The sequence below is a fragment of the Pagrus major genome, chromosome 18, assembly GCF_040436345.1.
Source record: "Pagrus major chromosome 18, Pma_NU_1.0".
In the NCBI taxonomy this organism is placed as follows: Eukaryota; Metazoa; Chordata; class Actinopteri; order Spariformes; family Sparidae; genus Pagrus; species Pagrus major.
In genome coordinates, this window is record NC_133232.1 from 1,213,136 (window position 1) to 1,228,993 (window position 15,858).

Here is a 15,858-nt window from a genome sequence, read left to right on the forward strand (position 1 = left end):
AACTGACTAAAAGGTGAGTAGTAGGATGACAGACTCCATAATTAGCATCATCAACCAAGTGATATATTTACAACACAGTGTGAATTATATCAAATTATAGTGAAAGTGAACATTCACTCTCCGACTGGGCCAACTGTCTGTGTACATGCCTTTCAAGTGTTGCAAGAAAATCTGTACTTCCCAGTGGTAAAACGGAAAGAGACAGAGTGCAGCCAATGCATTAGACAAGGGGCGGCTGTTCCTGAGTGGTAGAGCCAGCATCTTGTTATCGGAAGGTCGCTGGTTCGATTCCCCTGGTCTTCTTGTCAAAGTGTCCTTGGCCAAGATACTGAACCTGATGTGCTGGTGACACCTTGCATGGCAGCCACCGCCATGGCTGAATTACAGTGTAAGTCGCTTTGGACAAAAAGCATCTGCTAAATGTCCTAAATGTAAATTAGTCTGGCTAATAGCTGACATAAAGAAAAAGTACAGCTGTGAGTCTCTAGTACGGTTCAGGTCTCAGGCTTGATAGCTGTCACTGTTTTGTTGAAACGTGTGCCTTTTAATGAAGTGGTTGGTTGTAGCTAGTCCTTGGATCAGTTCATGGATCAGAGTTTTTTTCACTTGTTCCCACTGTGCTGCAGACCAGCATCCTTGACTAACAGTTGTGTGTTCTAATCATTGAACAATAAAACAAAGCACTGCTGCATATTGAAGTGTATGGGCTGTCGTCCTCCAAAGGTGTCGGCGTGTAGTATGTTGATAAAAATTCTGCGGAGGCAAGGCTGGGTGGATATGATAGAGCAATCTTTATTGAAACAGATCTCAAGCCAGCATCCGAACCAGAGTGTGGCCACTCCCTGGTATTCTCAAATCTCGGCAAAGTGATGCCCAAAATGCTTTGCCCTCTGCTCTATCAGAACTCCTCTCGGACCCTCAGTCTTAGGAGATCATTTGGTCCTGTCCCATCCTATCCTGTCACTCAGAACTCAGGAGGTATAAGAAACACTCAGACACTACAATATGCTACACATCCTCATACCTTAATGACTGAATAGGTCGATTGCCAGTCTCCACTCCAAAAACGACGTGTATCACCATTCCCAAAATGACATGACAGCGTTCCAGCAACACATGTACCGGACCTTTGTTGAATGCTCACAGTTTGTTTAGGTTTAGGCAACAAAACTACTTGGATATGTTTAGGAAATCATTGTGGTTTAGGTTAAAATAACTAGGTTGCTTTTGTAAATTCACCTACTAATGTACCTAAGTTTCTGACAATGTCTGACACACTAGATTAGGAACTCAAATGCACGACTTGAGACAGTTCAGGTAAAAAAAAAAAAGTGGCGGTAACACACATAGGCAGGAAGGGATCTGAAAGAAGAAGATAGTTAGAAAAAATAAAACAGGATGTAGGACTAAAAGACGAGAAAAAACAAAAACATGACCTGATAGACGAGACATGACAGTTTCATACGTGACTTCAATTATGTCAGCTATGGAAATGGTGGCGCATGAAGATGCAGCGGCCAGTAGCTACTCCAAATAATGCTCCATTTCTGTTTTTCTGACCATCATTTTTTCAGCTTTATTGCTGACACACATACTGCCTATGGCAGAAATACTGCCATCATCATTGGAGAGGAAAGTGTTTTTTGAATTAGAAGCAGCATGACTTTGAGACCATCACTGCCCACGGTGTCTTTCAAGCATCCAACCTGACCGTGTGGACCACCCCAGGGTGGAAGAGAGTTGGAATAACAGCCATGCTAATCCAGCTTGATTTAAGGCTGCTCCTGGCTATTGTCTGGTCACAGGAAAAGGAAATGGAGAAAATGGGACAAACAAGGTGAAATCAGAGACTGTTGTGCCCACAGAGACCTGTCTCCGCTACAATATCTCAGATCAAGCTGTTGCATTCGACGGGTGGACTTTGTTCTGAGCCGACAGAGCAGGACTGCAGCTGGACAAGGAAACGTGGACAAACATCGATGCTCGGTGCTCACACACAGTCAAAGTTCATGGACAGTGTTTCACAGATGTCAAACTTTTTATACAAAGATGCCGACCACATTATCATCACCATCTAGTTGCTGCTGTTTACTTACACCCTGACTCAGATTCAAAAGTTGCACTCTGTGTTTATGTGTATATTTATATATTAATAACTGTATATATGTTCTGTGTTTGTGTGGCATTAATGAGTTTACAAACTTTATTTTCTTCGTGCCACCATGTGTTGTGTAATGACGAATAAATCACAGTGGTGACAGAAAAATGCTGCACAGTGGGTTTTTTAAACTGACACTAGCTAACGCTATGGTGGGTTGACTGCACAGCTAACAACAGGCTTAGTATGAATAGAGTGATAAAAAAAGGAGCTTTTCTGCCTCCCTTATGATTGCTGTCTGATTAAATTCAAGACAGAGGGACAGTGAAGACACCAGCAGTGTCCTGAAAAGTTTGGATTCAGATTTTTTTAAGTATTCCTAGCGGCTGGGTGCACTGCTTTTTATGGATGGATGTAGGCCTTCGAATAGCTGACACTGTAAGTCCGTGACGTTTGAATTTCTTGTTTTTTACCGACATATAGTTACAGCAGGCCTGTTTAATCACTGCTTTAACAGTGTTCCATGACGTACAGGTATCCTCCTGCATTCTGACTGTATAGAGCGGGCATGGAGGTTAACATGTGGCTGCATAGTGTCCTGCATGAAGCTGATTGCAATCATCGTGCTGCCTCCCTCTGCTTCAGCAGGAATCTGAAAACTGTCAAGTCAGCGAACAACTCAGCTCACACAGACCCGAATGAAGGTGGATCTGTCTCCCTTTTTTTACCACCCTCTTCTGTCGGCTCTTCACGCTGCCTCTGAACCTTTTGAATATAGGCCTCTGCTTGCTTGTCACCTTCTGCGTCTCTTCCTTTGCCCCCTCCTCCTCCTCTTTGTTTCTCCTCTCCGTCTCTTCCTGACAAGCCGTCAATCAAACAACGTCGACGTGAAGCGCAGCCTTTTCTCTCTCCTCTTCCTCTCTGTTTTCTCCAGCAGCTGCAGTTGAAGAGTCTCTCAGCCGTGTCTCTCCAGCAGAACTGAATGCCTCATTACCTGGAGTGTGTGCCCTAACATTGGCATTCCCCTCACTCATACTCCCTCTCTCTACCTCTGCTCCCTCTATGTCTCTCTCCCCGTCTCTCTCGGTTCAGCAGCTGGAACTTGTCAGTGCCAGCCGCGGCCATCACTCTTCAGAGTCCCGCTATCTGTCCTCACTCATCCTCCCAGCTTCATTTCACACACACACTCCTCTCTCTCACTGCCTCCACTCATCTTGTTTCATCCCCTCCGTCCCAACCCTCCACTCTTTCCTTCTCCCTCCTCTTTCCATCCCTCTCTCCCTTTCTTTCCCTCTTACCTTGGCAGCATTCAGCACTATCTCTGCCCACAGAGACTGGTCTGCTCGGGAAAAAAAAAAAAAAAAAGATGTAAAGAGAGGAGTAGAGAGAGAAGTCAGAGAAAGAGGAAGAGAAAGAGACAGATTCTTCCTGTTGGCTTGATTTCAGCCTAGCTAATTGGTTTATACAGCAGCTTTCCCATCACTGCCTGGTTCACTCTCCGTTCATCTGCTGCGTGTGTGCATAGGTATTAGGGTGTGTGTGTGTGTGTGTGTGTGTGTGTGTGTGTGTGTGTGTGTGTGTGTCTGCAGTCAACCCTGAGCGTGAGAAGTGTGCATTTGGTCGGTGGGGCTGCCAAGAAGTGTTTGCATGTGGGAGTTCGTCATGTGTTTGAGGTCCTTTATTTGCAGCGAAACGGCAAAACTGTCTTTGTCTGAAAGTCTCCTCTTGTACGCAGGCAGAATCATCTGTCTGGAAGCAATTAGGGGTCATAAATATTTTGAGCTTGTGAATGATGTTGGCAAACAAATAATTTCACTGCCTGCAGTTCTGAATCACCTTTTTGTGCGTGTTTGGGAAAAAGGGAAAACATTTCTCACAAATTCAAGTTTGTGAATGTGCCGTCAAAATTTTGCTGCTGTGGAAATGTATTAGTAATTTGTGCAGGAATATTTTCAACAGTGCAGCCCAGTCACCAGGGTAGAATGTCACAAACCACTGATGTGTTCACAATACATGTTTATGACCTGACTTTGATGTCGGGAAGTGGAGGGAATGGTGGTGGAGTTAGAGACAATGAGGCTGGAGGCTCACGCTGGCAGGGAGTTGTGCAGAAGAAATAGTCAGACTTTTATTTGTAGTCTCAAAAAAAAACATGATACAAAGAAAATCATTTTTTACACAGCTCAAGACAGTTCTGGTGCTGCTCTTCAAAAAAAAAAAACACCAGCCCATTCTCTCCCCTTCCACTCACATATATAGCATGAGAGTCTGCTTTCCTCATTGACAAGGTTAATAACAAATATACATTGTTTTCTTAACTTTCTCATACCAACAAGGTCTAAATTCATTCTTCAACATGTTAAGATAACTACTGTACATTCAAAATAAACAAATCATTTGTACATCATTCAGTATTTATCTTAATTAGCTGTCATTTCATCACACATCCACTATCCAATCAAGTCTGAGAACACGCCTACATAAGAAGGCTACTGAGGCGTGCTTCCTCTTTCAGCACCAGCACAAGGCGGCCAGTTTTTGAGTTTTTTGTGAGTCCTGGGGACAATTTCCTGCCATGTTTATGGCAATAAAACAGGTAGGTAACAACACTGAGTCTGTATTTGGTCAGGATCTGTATCTGTATCTGACATTTTGAGTTTTGGTTTGATTTGTCAAATTTTTTTCAGATTGGCATCTTTTGGAAATTATAATTTGCTCTGCTTGGTGTTTGGAAAGCAGTGCCGGTCTGAAGTTGAGCAGTATACCCAGATGGCAAAATTGTACCAGACATTTTCATTTGGCCCGAATGCCACGAGGAATGATGGCACTTGTGCAGTCCGCTCCTGTTCCCAGATCTGAGCCATGAGTAGGCCACATGTCAGCCAAGAGCGAACCGAATAACCCAGAACTGGACATACGGCGACCTCTAGCGGCTATAGTCATTTTTATGGCAGCAAAGGAGCAAGGAAGGTCAATTAGTATATAGTGTGTGTGTGTGTGTGTGTGTGTGTGTGTGTGTGTGTGTGTGTGTGTGTGTGTGTGTGTACTGTACACTAAATATTCTGCTCCAGGAGGTCGAGGTGCTGCTGTAATCCTTACTGTGTGGGTAAAAGCAAAAAAGAACAAAATTCTCTGATTCTGCTTCTTAACTGTGAATACTTTCTGGTTTATTTACTCCTCTATGACAGTAAACTGAATTTCTTTGAGTTGTGACAAAACAAGATATCTGAGGATGCCATCATGAGCTTAAGGAAGCTATTGCAAAGTTACAGATATGTTCACGAGGAAGGGGCATGGAAGTACATTAATTTATCAGTGATGGACAAAGTACCCAAATCTTTTGTTTAAATGGAAGTACCGATAAGACACGTTAAAAGTACTCAGTACAAGTAAAAGCCCTGCTTGTGTGTATGTTCGAGTACGTTTGTGTGAGTGTGTGTTTGTGTGGGAGGGGAGCAGAAGAGACATAAGACAGAGATGTACAGAGAGAGTTAAAGACGAAAGCCTGAGTGAAAGGAAAATAATCAGAATTGGATTTAATTGAGGGAGAAGGAAAAGGCTGCAAGCGGCTAAATGCAATTTACAGGTTCAGACGGGCGAATGGAGGAAAAAAAATAAAAAAACATGTGCGGGAGGCTGAAAATAGCGGACCCAAATGACCGGAGTTCACAGAAGGAAAAAAGAGATGGAGTGAAAACAAATTTGCTGCTTTGATTTGAGCTGTAAGTGTCGGGTGCATCGCTTCGTTCCGCTCCCTGCAAACCACCAAAAGAAAATCCGACCATTTGTGTTGTTGGTGTTCCACAGCCATGTTATATCATCCCTTCTGTTCTCATATTTTGCACCAATCTTCAATAAATGCCATGTAATAAAGCATTCATGTATCAAAAAATAAACAATAGCTGCAGCTTTCCCTAAACAAAGACAGCTGGTTCATACTTTGGGCCTCTGAGATTTGGATCTTGATGTAGCTCTTTATTCCAAGTTGCTTTTTGACTGTCAAAGCACAGATGCTCGCTCACAATCAGTTCAGACTTTTGCACCAAAAGAGCTTTGAGCGTTCCAAAAGGACAGCTTGTTAGTAAATGAGAAAACTAGTTGGCTTTCCTGAGGAACCATATGGATTTTAAAAAAGGATCTACTATGTACGCATCAACAAAGACCGTCAGCAGATGCTTGGTCAGGAAGCAGCAACTGCAAAAAATGTACTAAGTGCATACACGTTCATTATTGATTTTCACTAGAAGATCATGAGAAGAAGAATTCTGTAGGAAATGTGCCTAATGTACCTACCGCATACCTAACTATCTACACACAAAGCAAAATGTTCATACTGAATGTATCTGCAAAATGTACAGTGTGTTGTCCCTTAAATCACCGTGTTCATGATTGTTAGTTTGTTAGTTAATATCCACTGAACCAGGACAGTGTTTTAGCAATTTAATAGGCACTGTTAAAGGTGCACCACTTTACCAAGACTAAAATATCTCAACAACTATAGGTTTGAGTGTTATAAAGTTTGTACAGACATCCTATTCTGACTGACAGGATGTAGACTGTGAGTATGGGCCTGCGTCTCTCTGTTACGAAATCCTTGTTGCTACAGGAAACAACCACCTCAGAGGTTACCCTGACCTGCTCACTAACGGTACAAACATAAAAAAAATTGGAGCTGTTACCTTGTCTTATGCATCAATTATACCATTTTAATGCCAGGACTCACCTCCTCACATGTGAAGGTTCCACCAACGCTATTTTGCAGCCTGCATCCTGGGTTTAGCGCTGCCCAAGATGATTGTCCATCCATTTTCTTCTGCTTATCTGGAGTTGGGTCGTGGTGGCAGCAGGCTGAGCAGGGTATTCCGGTCGTCCCTCTCCCCGGCAACGCTTTCCAGCTACTCATTCTGGTCCCTTGTATCCACAATCTCATTCTTTGGTCACTGCCCAAAGCACATGACCAGGGTGAGGGTTGGAAATTGATCAACCGGTAAATCGAAAGCTTTGCCTTTTGGCTCAGCACCCTCTTCTCCACGACGTTCTGGCACAACGCCAGTATTACTGCTGATGCAGCACCAAACCACCTGTCCATCTCATGCTCCATTTTCCTGTCACTCATGAACAAGACCCCAAGACTTTAACTCCTTTGCTTGGGGCAGGAGACCTATGTCATCAGAGAGAATATCTTAAATCCTAATCCTTCATTGATACATCACTACTCAGTTAGTGCCACCATGAGGTGAAAGTTTTTTCAATATCCTGCAAAATATTTGACTGGATTGGTACTAATATTGGCTCATAGTTCCCAGATGATGTATCATGACTTTTCATGTGGCATCATCGTCCTGTTGAAATGTTTGGTTCGGACTGAAATGTGATATTTCTATGGATATTTTTGACAGGAAGTCAGAACATCACCAGGTGTGTTTGTGGTGACCAAGATAGGTATTTGGTAAGGTAAGTGTTTTTTGTGCCTAAATCTAACCAGACCATTAGCCCAGCATTGTCACAAGATAAAACTGAAAACTGAACCTAAAGAAAAGTGAAGTGTTAACATACCCAGGGTTTGCAAAGACAAACATTGCCAACATTTATTCTGGCGACGGGGTTGGTAAAGTACCTACTAGTGGTGCCTCAGTGACCTAGAATCTAAGGCGCTGACCATGAACCACAATGTCCCTGCTTCAAATCCAACCGTTTTGACAGTTCATACATCACATACATTTGATTTCATTTCGTTAATGCATTGGCTCAGCGGAAGGGTCATGGGAGACTTCTCTTCTTTGGAAATGTTGACAGCTGTCACTTATCATCAGCTGTCAACTGGGAGAGTAGGTTAAAGAGGAAACGCAGCTCATGGGAAGGTTTGAACTTCAAGTCCAGTTTGAAAAATCTGGGTAGGGAGAGCAAAAGGTGCCCTTGAGCAAGCTCATTGCTCTAGTTATTCATGTAGAGCAATGGTGAACTCCAGCTCCCAGTGGCAGTGGACTGGTTAAACTGGCCAGCTCCCAACAGCTCAAGGTAAAAGTGAGACTGGTGGCCTTTTACATGGAGGAATAAAGTCTTACAGACTTAAAAAACTGCCTGAATGTTATAAGATCTGTACAGAAAAAAACAATGAAGTGCAAAGGTTGATGAAAGTAACAGTAACAGTGTGATGTGATTGCATGATGCGAATCATCATGACTGAGCTCCAGCCAAGCTGTTTTAATGAAGCTGAAAAGCTCCACTAGCAGTAAATTAAGGCAAAAGAACAACACTATGTGCATCTACAATCTGGCATGGGATTTTCCCATATAGTCGATAAGCTGCATTCATTTAAGTAGCGTTCCAAGGAATTTGAAATTGAAATCAGTGTTCCCAAGAAAGCCTGATTTATGCAGCATGTGCATACACACACACACACACATCTCTGCCTCTACATATACGGTGTCATAATTCACACCTGACTCACATAACTCAGCGCAGTTGTGTAAGCGCAGTGGGATTCATGCCCTTCAGGGTGTGTGCCTGTTTGTGTGTGAGTGTAAGAGGAAGCGTGAAAGAAATGCAAAGAGAGAGAGAGAGATTAAGATGACAAATTTCATGGCAGAAAAAAAGGGATTTGATTGCATGTGAGCTGACAGTCAAGGTACAAATTGTGCCACCAAGGAAGGGATGCATGGAAATGTGTGTCAGCTAGAATTACACACATTAGCATTACACAGATTAACAAAGGTGACTTTGAGAGAAATGTTTTGCACATCACAAGAGTGTGTGCACAATATACACACGCACAAGATAGTGTGCACTTTTCACCGAAGTGGTCTTCAAAGACTTTCCAATGGTTTTTAAGCAGATTTGGGACATTTATTCACAATGGACATCAGAGATAATGATATCCTCAGAAAGTGCAAGTCAAACTGAATCTAAAAGTATGCGTACAATTTCTTATTCAAATTGTATATAATAATAAGTATTGTGTTTGCTTCCATGAGCTGTGTGTCACAGCCACTGCTACTGCACCAACTGCTGACTCTGTTGTTAAGCAGGCCAAACGAGAACAACATGTAGTATCTTTGTTTCAGCTGCAGGGAGAGCAGAGCTCCAGAGAGCCTCATGTCCGGAGAGGTGATGCTCCGTGTTCAGCTGACACTCATGGAAACATGTTTAATGTGTGCTTTCACTGGCCGAGCGTTAGACTGGGGGATAACAGTTACTGGACAACATACACAATCCTGCCAACCTTGAACTGCCACATGCCAAAAAAGATTTCAAGTCATGTGTGCAGCCAAAAATCTAATTTCCTGTCAATTCATTTTCATAAATAAAGTTTTTTTTTTTTTTTTTTTAAATACAAGAAAATATATATAATAATAATAATAATAAGGAATAAATTAGCAACAGTATTGTTTACAACAGCAATATACGGTAAATGCAGTAATATCTCACTGAAAGAAATCTAAAATGAAATAATAAATAAATAATTTTCCTGCCATCTCAATACAGAGACATCAGTCAGTATCAGTGTCATTCCTCCTGTCCTCCCTCTGCTGAGGTGATTCACTGGTACAGAAGGAAGGGCTGGTGTGTCTCAACCAGCAGCTAAGTTTGCAATATTTCTAAATAAAAACAAGTGGGGAACTAAACTCAACAGTGAGACAACATACAAACAGCAGAGGTGTCTTGCATCTGAGGTTGATGACAGACTGCAGACAGAGCACTTGGAAATAAAGATTTTCTACATGTTGATGCTTGTTGAACAGGTTTATTGATAAAGTACTGGCTTTTTACCTGCAAAGTTTTATTGCACTTAGAGTCATGAGTGTTAGTAGGACATAGATGGCACCAGGAGAGCAGAAGAGTCTGTTCCCGGTAGGACAGCCCAGGCTGCGGCACAAAAAGTTTCAATGCTGCAGTCTTTGATAATTTAGCCCCAGGGCCCGTTTAATACTGGGTTTCAGTACCTATTCATATGTTAACTGAACTTTCCACACACACCCCAGTCTCGATGTTCAAAGAAGTCTTCACTCAAAGAAGCAGCCAGCTGGAGTGAGAAAGGAGAATGAGAGGGATGATATCAAATCAAGAGTGCTGCTGTTTTGCTGCTACTTTATTTTATTTACGTTTTTTATTTATTATTGTTTTTGGCAGTGGAGCCTTCAGGTGCATTGGCCAAGCTGCTGTAGTTGAGAGTGAGAACGTGTTTGTATATGTGCACAGTAATACAATTAAAGATTACGTTAGTATGGGTTATTTAGCATTACTGTGTTTCTGCGTAGTTAAAAAGATAAATAATTAATAATAATACAGTACAATAATGAATAATTTAATGCACCACACAGGCTGGTGAAGTGAACCAAAATCAAACACACCCAAAAGTTGCACTAATACCAGGTGCACGCTGGCTCTGGCTAAATGTTAAGATGCCCATGGTGGGTCCTCCAACAGTGACTTCTGAGAAACTTTTAATTTCAGTGAGCTGTGTGAGGCCTTTCTGCTGTTTGTGACAATAATTCCTGATTGACTCAAGAGCCTCATTCAGCTCTAAGTATTAAAAAAACAAAAAAATGAGAACAGCACATGCAGGCTGCTGGTCTGCAAGCTTTTCTTAACAGTCAACCCTCTCATACAGTTGGTCATTGTAACACATATATATTCAGCCCATTTAATTCAGCTACTGTGGGTTTCTGTATGACAGAAAATAATTTGCCACCATTAAAATGTTCCAATGCAGATTTTATTTTAGATCTCCAGGAAGATGGCTCATCTACAAAGCAGCTGACTGAACTGACTGGATGTGAAAGAATTTGATATTTGTTTAAATGTATGATGGAAGGCTTGACTCCAGCTGATCCATGTTGATGCCCAGATGTTGCCCTAATACTGATGCAAGAGAAAAATCCAGTAATCGAGATAACTACACAAAAACAGTGAGTTTAGTCCATAGCAACCACCATAGCAACAACAGAATATATTGCATGGCAGCTATTTTCTGGCGAAGCCTGGATTAGTCTTCATAATAACTAAAAAACTTAAGATCGCCCACTTTCACTGATTGAAGCTTATTTCCTGCTAACAAAATATTATCAAAATGCATTTTAATGCAGAAACTATCTTAAAATATTGTATTTCTACTAATAATGAGAGAAATGTCCACCATTTTCTTTGTTTTACAAACAGAAACTTGACAGTGACGTGACATGGACGCAGGACAATAGGTCCATAACCCTAACCCTATCTTACTCAACACGTTGTCAAGGACAGAGATCTTCTGCAGTGGAACATCTTAAAATTTCATTAAGTACTTTGAGCTACCCAGTTACATTAACATTGTAAACCAGCTTGATCGGGTACAAAATATGGTCCCCATGAACTGAAAGATTCAGACATACTAAGTATGTGGCTAAGCACAGTTGAATTGCTTTTTGCTGTTTACTGTTGGCCCCGTGTGTGTCAGTGCTTTGGGTAAACTCAAGCTACATCAGGCACCAGTGTTTCAAATCATAACAAACACAATGTAGGGCCCAGGCTCAAAGATAGCTGGATTTATCCTTTAATATGGAAACACTTCATTGATGTCAAACTCCTACACAATGTGCTACACTTACTGAGACACTGACGCAATTCACACATCTTTTGTAACCCTGCACAGCAGTGAGAAAAATTACTGCTAAATGGTTAAATACAACACACAAGGTTGTGTACTCATTTGAAAGAGGAGAAGACACACATGCTGTTTTTTAAATCATCGCACACAACCCCCTCCCGACACATTCCAATCATTTTCGTTCAACCATTATTTAAATATTCATACAAACACACAGGAATAGCAATGGCTGAAGTGTGTTCATTTGAGAGCGGATACATAATTAACGGAGATAACACACTGACTCAACCACAAACACGATGCACCATTATTCAGATTCAACAGGAAGTGCAGGAGATTTGAATAAGATTTATTTCAAAGCAAATTATTATATAGAGATATACTTCCTGTTTCTATTTTACTGTGAATGCTAATAGCACAGTGTGTAGGGGCCTGATGGAAATGAATGAATACATGCATAGAAATGCACAGTGTGAAAAACTAAGTGGTGAGTAATATTTGCATAGCTTTGACTTGAGGTGTGTAAGAAACTGCAGTTCATATGAAATGTTCAAATTCAGTATTATTTTCCTAAAAACTAATTAAATAAAATTACCTTGAATAGTTTAATATGCTATTAATACTATCTAAAATTATAATCATTAAAAGCTGAAGTGCTGCAATTTCACAATGTGCCATATTCAGGCAGTTTACTTGGAATTAAACCTCAAGGCATATAAGATTTAATTATCTGGGAAAATGTTTCTTGACATAACTAACATTGATGACTGTGTAATTACACACGCACCAAACACCAATCAGTTAAAACCTTGGCGAAATGATCAACTTGTGTAATATTATTTACTATGTGATGTTATTGTGATGTCCCTGATTAACAAGTCTGTATACCCTAAAGAGAAACTGTGGTTAATAATGACAATTTGGGTTTCATTTCCACAGTTATGAATCGTGGATCAGTAATTATGACATTGTACTCCAACAGGGAAATCAAACAAGAGAATCAAATTATAACGACAACCATCCATTACAGTTTACACACTTTGACATAGCCTAGTTGTTGCAGTGGTACACACTTCTGGTTTTCCTATGAAGGCTTTGTAGCAACATTACAGACTCGCTTACTTTTAATGAGAGCTTCAATTAAAGTGGTTCAGAGAACCTGACATAACTGTTGACTGATCCAACCCAATCCCCAGAATAAATTGCACATTCCTGCAAACCACAGATATACATGTATTGTATTTGCAAGTTTCACACCATACTGTGTCAACATTTCTCCCAGATCTACAGCGTACCCCTCGAGCATCACTTCTTAAAGCGCCCCTCTAGTGCAGTAGGATAAAAAGCGTGAAAGGTCCAAGTCAGTAGTTGGTTGGATGGGTCGTACAGTGATCTTTCGAGGTTTTTTTTCGAGTTCAGATTGCGAACGTGTTGATCGCCTGATGAAGAAAGTCAGCTTTAACACATGAAATCTAAATGTAATATGATACAGATTGTAGAAATGTTAGTAAGGTACACATTTAATTTATCCTCGAGTTTGTTGGATCTTTTTTCAGAAGATCTCAGAAATTACTGTGCGAGAAGTTATGCAACGGCATAGCCATTGACTTTTTCTTTAAACAAATACTTCGCCCGGAAAAAACAGGAGATTAATACACTTTCATAACTTCCACTGGTTACCTGGTAACTAGTCCCAGCTGAGAAAATGGTCATGCACATGAACCCTCCATAAATAGGGAAGTTTCTGTTTATACAACAAACAAGTTAAATAGTGAGTTTAAGAAATGGTGTGTGAAAACACAGAAGGTGTAGCTTGAGCAGCCCACTCGCAGAGAAGCATCATCAGCTTTAGTCCTTGTCTGAGTTTACACAGGATACATTGAGTACAGTACTGAGTGTAGACGACCTGCATCTGGCAGTGCTTAGTCTGACACCAACATCACTGTAGTTAAAAGAGTAAAATAAAGATATGAGCTGATGGTGTGGTTAGCTTGACAAAGGAACGAAACCACGTTGTTTTCACAGGTTGGCAAGGCCAAATGGGACAGTGGCACGATAGACCAGTTCTGTTACATGGTTTGGTGTGACACTAAACGGCACCTGTTACCTTTGGGCATGACCAGGCTGGCTGTTTCCCTCGTGCTGTTTTCAGTCTTCATACTATGCTAAGCTGCTAGGCTGTGCAAAATAGCTTTATTTTTACAGTGCCGACATTAGTGTCAATCCTCTAACTCCTTTTAAGAATGGATGAAGCAAGTAAAAGAACAATTTCCTCACCAAACATGACAATTTTACTGAAACCCACTCCTGAGCCACAATGTGCTTAAATGAGTTGTAAACCTGTAAATGGAACTCATCTGATAATGGGCCACCTCCATGTCGTTAACAATCATGACAGGTTGAAGAGAGGGGGATATTGTGTGCAAAACCAGCTAAGCCTTTATCACAGCTCATTATAAATCTTCCTGAATGGGTCATGAAAGATTTCATTGATCCAGTTAAAGGCATGAATGGGGATCGAACCCATGATCTTTGGTTTACGAGACCAACGCCTTACCACTTGGCCACCACGCCTCACTCCAATAGTGTGTTGTTGTATACAACACTCTCTTTCTGACAATATTGGGAGGCAGTTATCACAAATTTTCTAGATCTACACATATGGGTTTTAAAGTAAAAAAGAGTTAGTTTATCTTGTGATAATTATTCATTGTTAAATTTCTTAATGTCAGTGGGATACAATAACTTGATTTAATAGTCTCATGAAGTACATCAGAAATGTGAGGAGTGAGAATCTCAGCACTGTGAAAAACTGAATCCATAGATAACACTTTAATTTTTTAACATCTGCTGTTTTGTTACATTGTGTTGGAGTCTAAAAAATCCTGGAAGCTTTTAATATTGTCCTAAATCTTAAAACTATGTGAAACAAGACTACAAACAACAAGAAAACCAAAACTGATACAAAATTACTGCTGCTCTTACAAAACAAAACACTCATTAACAGTATGTATAGCGGTGGGAACTACTCATTATCATCTCTCTTGACATTGTTCATGAATACCTTTGAATGCTTACTTAGGCCTAGAGGAATGAAGCTGTAATTAGCCATTTAATCAAGAGATAAAACCTGGAGATGGCTCGTTAACCGTCTTTGGCAGTTCACTGATGAGTGTGTTTAATTATGTCACAGGTATACACAAGAAAATGTGCAGATATCCCTGCAAGCACAGTCTAAAGCTCACTGATCCATACTGTTTTATGTTAATTGATACAATAATCATTAAAATGTATAAAATGTGCACTTTTACATCTTCAAAAACTATCTTGCATTTTGTAAAAGCATTGTTTTTTGATTTTCATTTTTCTAAAGTAAATCACAAGGCCCAGATACTGTACAGTATATGCACTTGTGCATAGGAATACTGATGTTATACGGTTAAGGGAATGTAGTGCCAGTGAATGGGCTCAGTTGTGAATGTTTATATAGTCACTTTGGACCCGACAAACATTGTAAAATTATTAATTCACAGTCATAATAATGTTGTTAAGGTAAAGGAATACTTTTATTCTGCACATTTGTACAAATGTTATAGATGGTTTTTTTTATGATTTGTCTAAATGGAAATGTTATCATTATGACCTTTTAACACACTCTTTCTGCATTTATTCCAGAATGGCTTTCCAGAAAATTCTGAACTACCGGCCAGACACACCATACGCTAGGCCCCCATCTGTCCACGTCACCATTGTAGCGATGATGGACCAGGCCAAGGCAATTAGATGGAGGTTTGGGGATGCTGGGGAGTTGCAGCCGGTGGCCTCTAAAGTTAATAAAATCATCATCATTAATAATAGGCAGTCAGTGACCAAGGTTACCCTGTACAAGGCCTTTCCTTTTAAAGGTGGCCGTTGGACAGGAGAGGAAATATAGTCTGAGGGGAATCCCCACCCTATGCCCCAAACGTCACCAGAGACACGACAAGTCGTCCCCACTGGCTGTGTCAGAAGGGGTCCGGCTGGCTCCTCTCCCCACCATCTTCCCTGAAGCACCTCAGGGACATTAAGGAGGCACAGGGGCTGCTCTCTGTGGAGGGAGAGATTATTGAGGTCAGTTAATTAATTTGTCAAATAAAATCTTGATATTGTAGTCTTATGAGTATAAATGTGTAGT

General features: G+C 40.8%; 1 non-coding gene across 1 annotated transcript; it reads right to left on the minus strand.

Annotated features, from left to right (window-relative positions):
• Nucleotides 1-14,186: 14,186 nt before the first annotated feature.
• trnat-cgu (transfer RNA threonine (anticodon CGU)) lies at nt 14,187-14,258 on the minus strand. Its single transcript has one exon. It is a non-coding gene; the product is annotated as a tRNA-Thr (tRNA).
• Between the last annotated feature and the right edge of the window lie 1,600 nt (nt 14,259-15,858).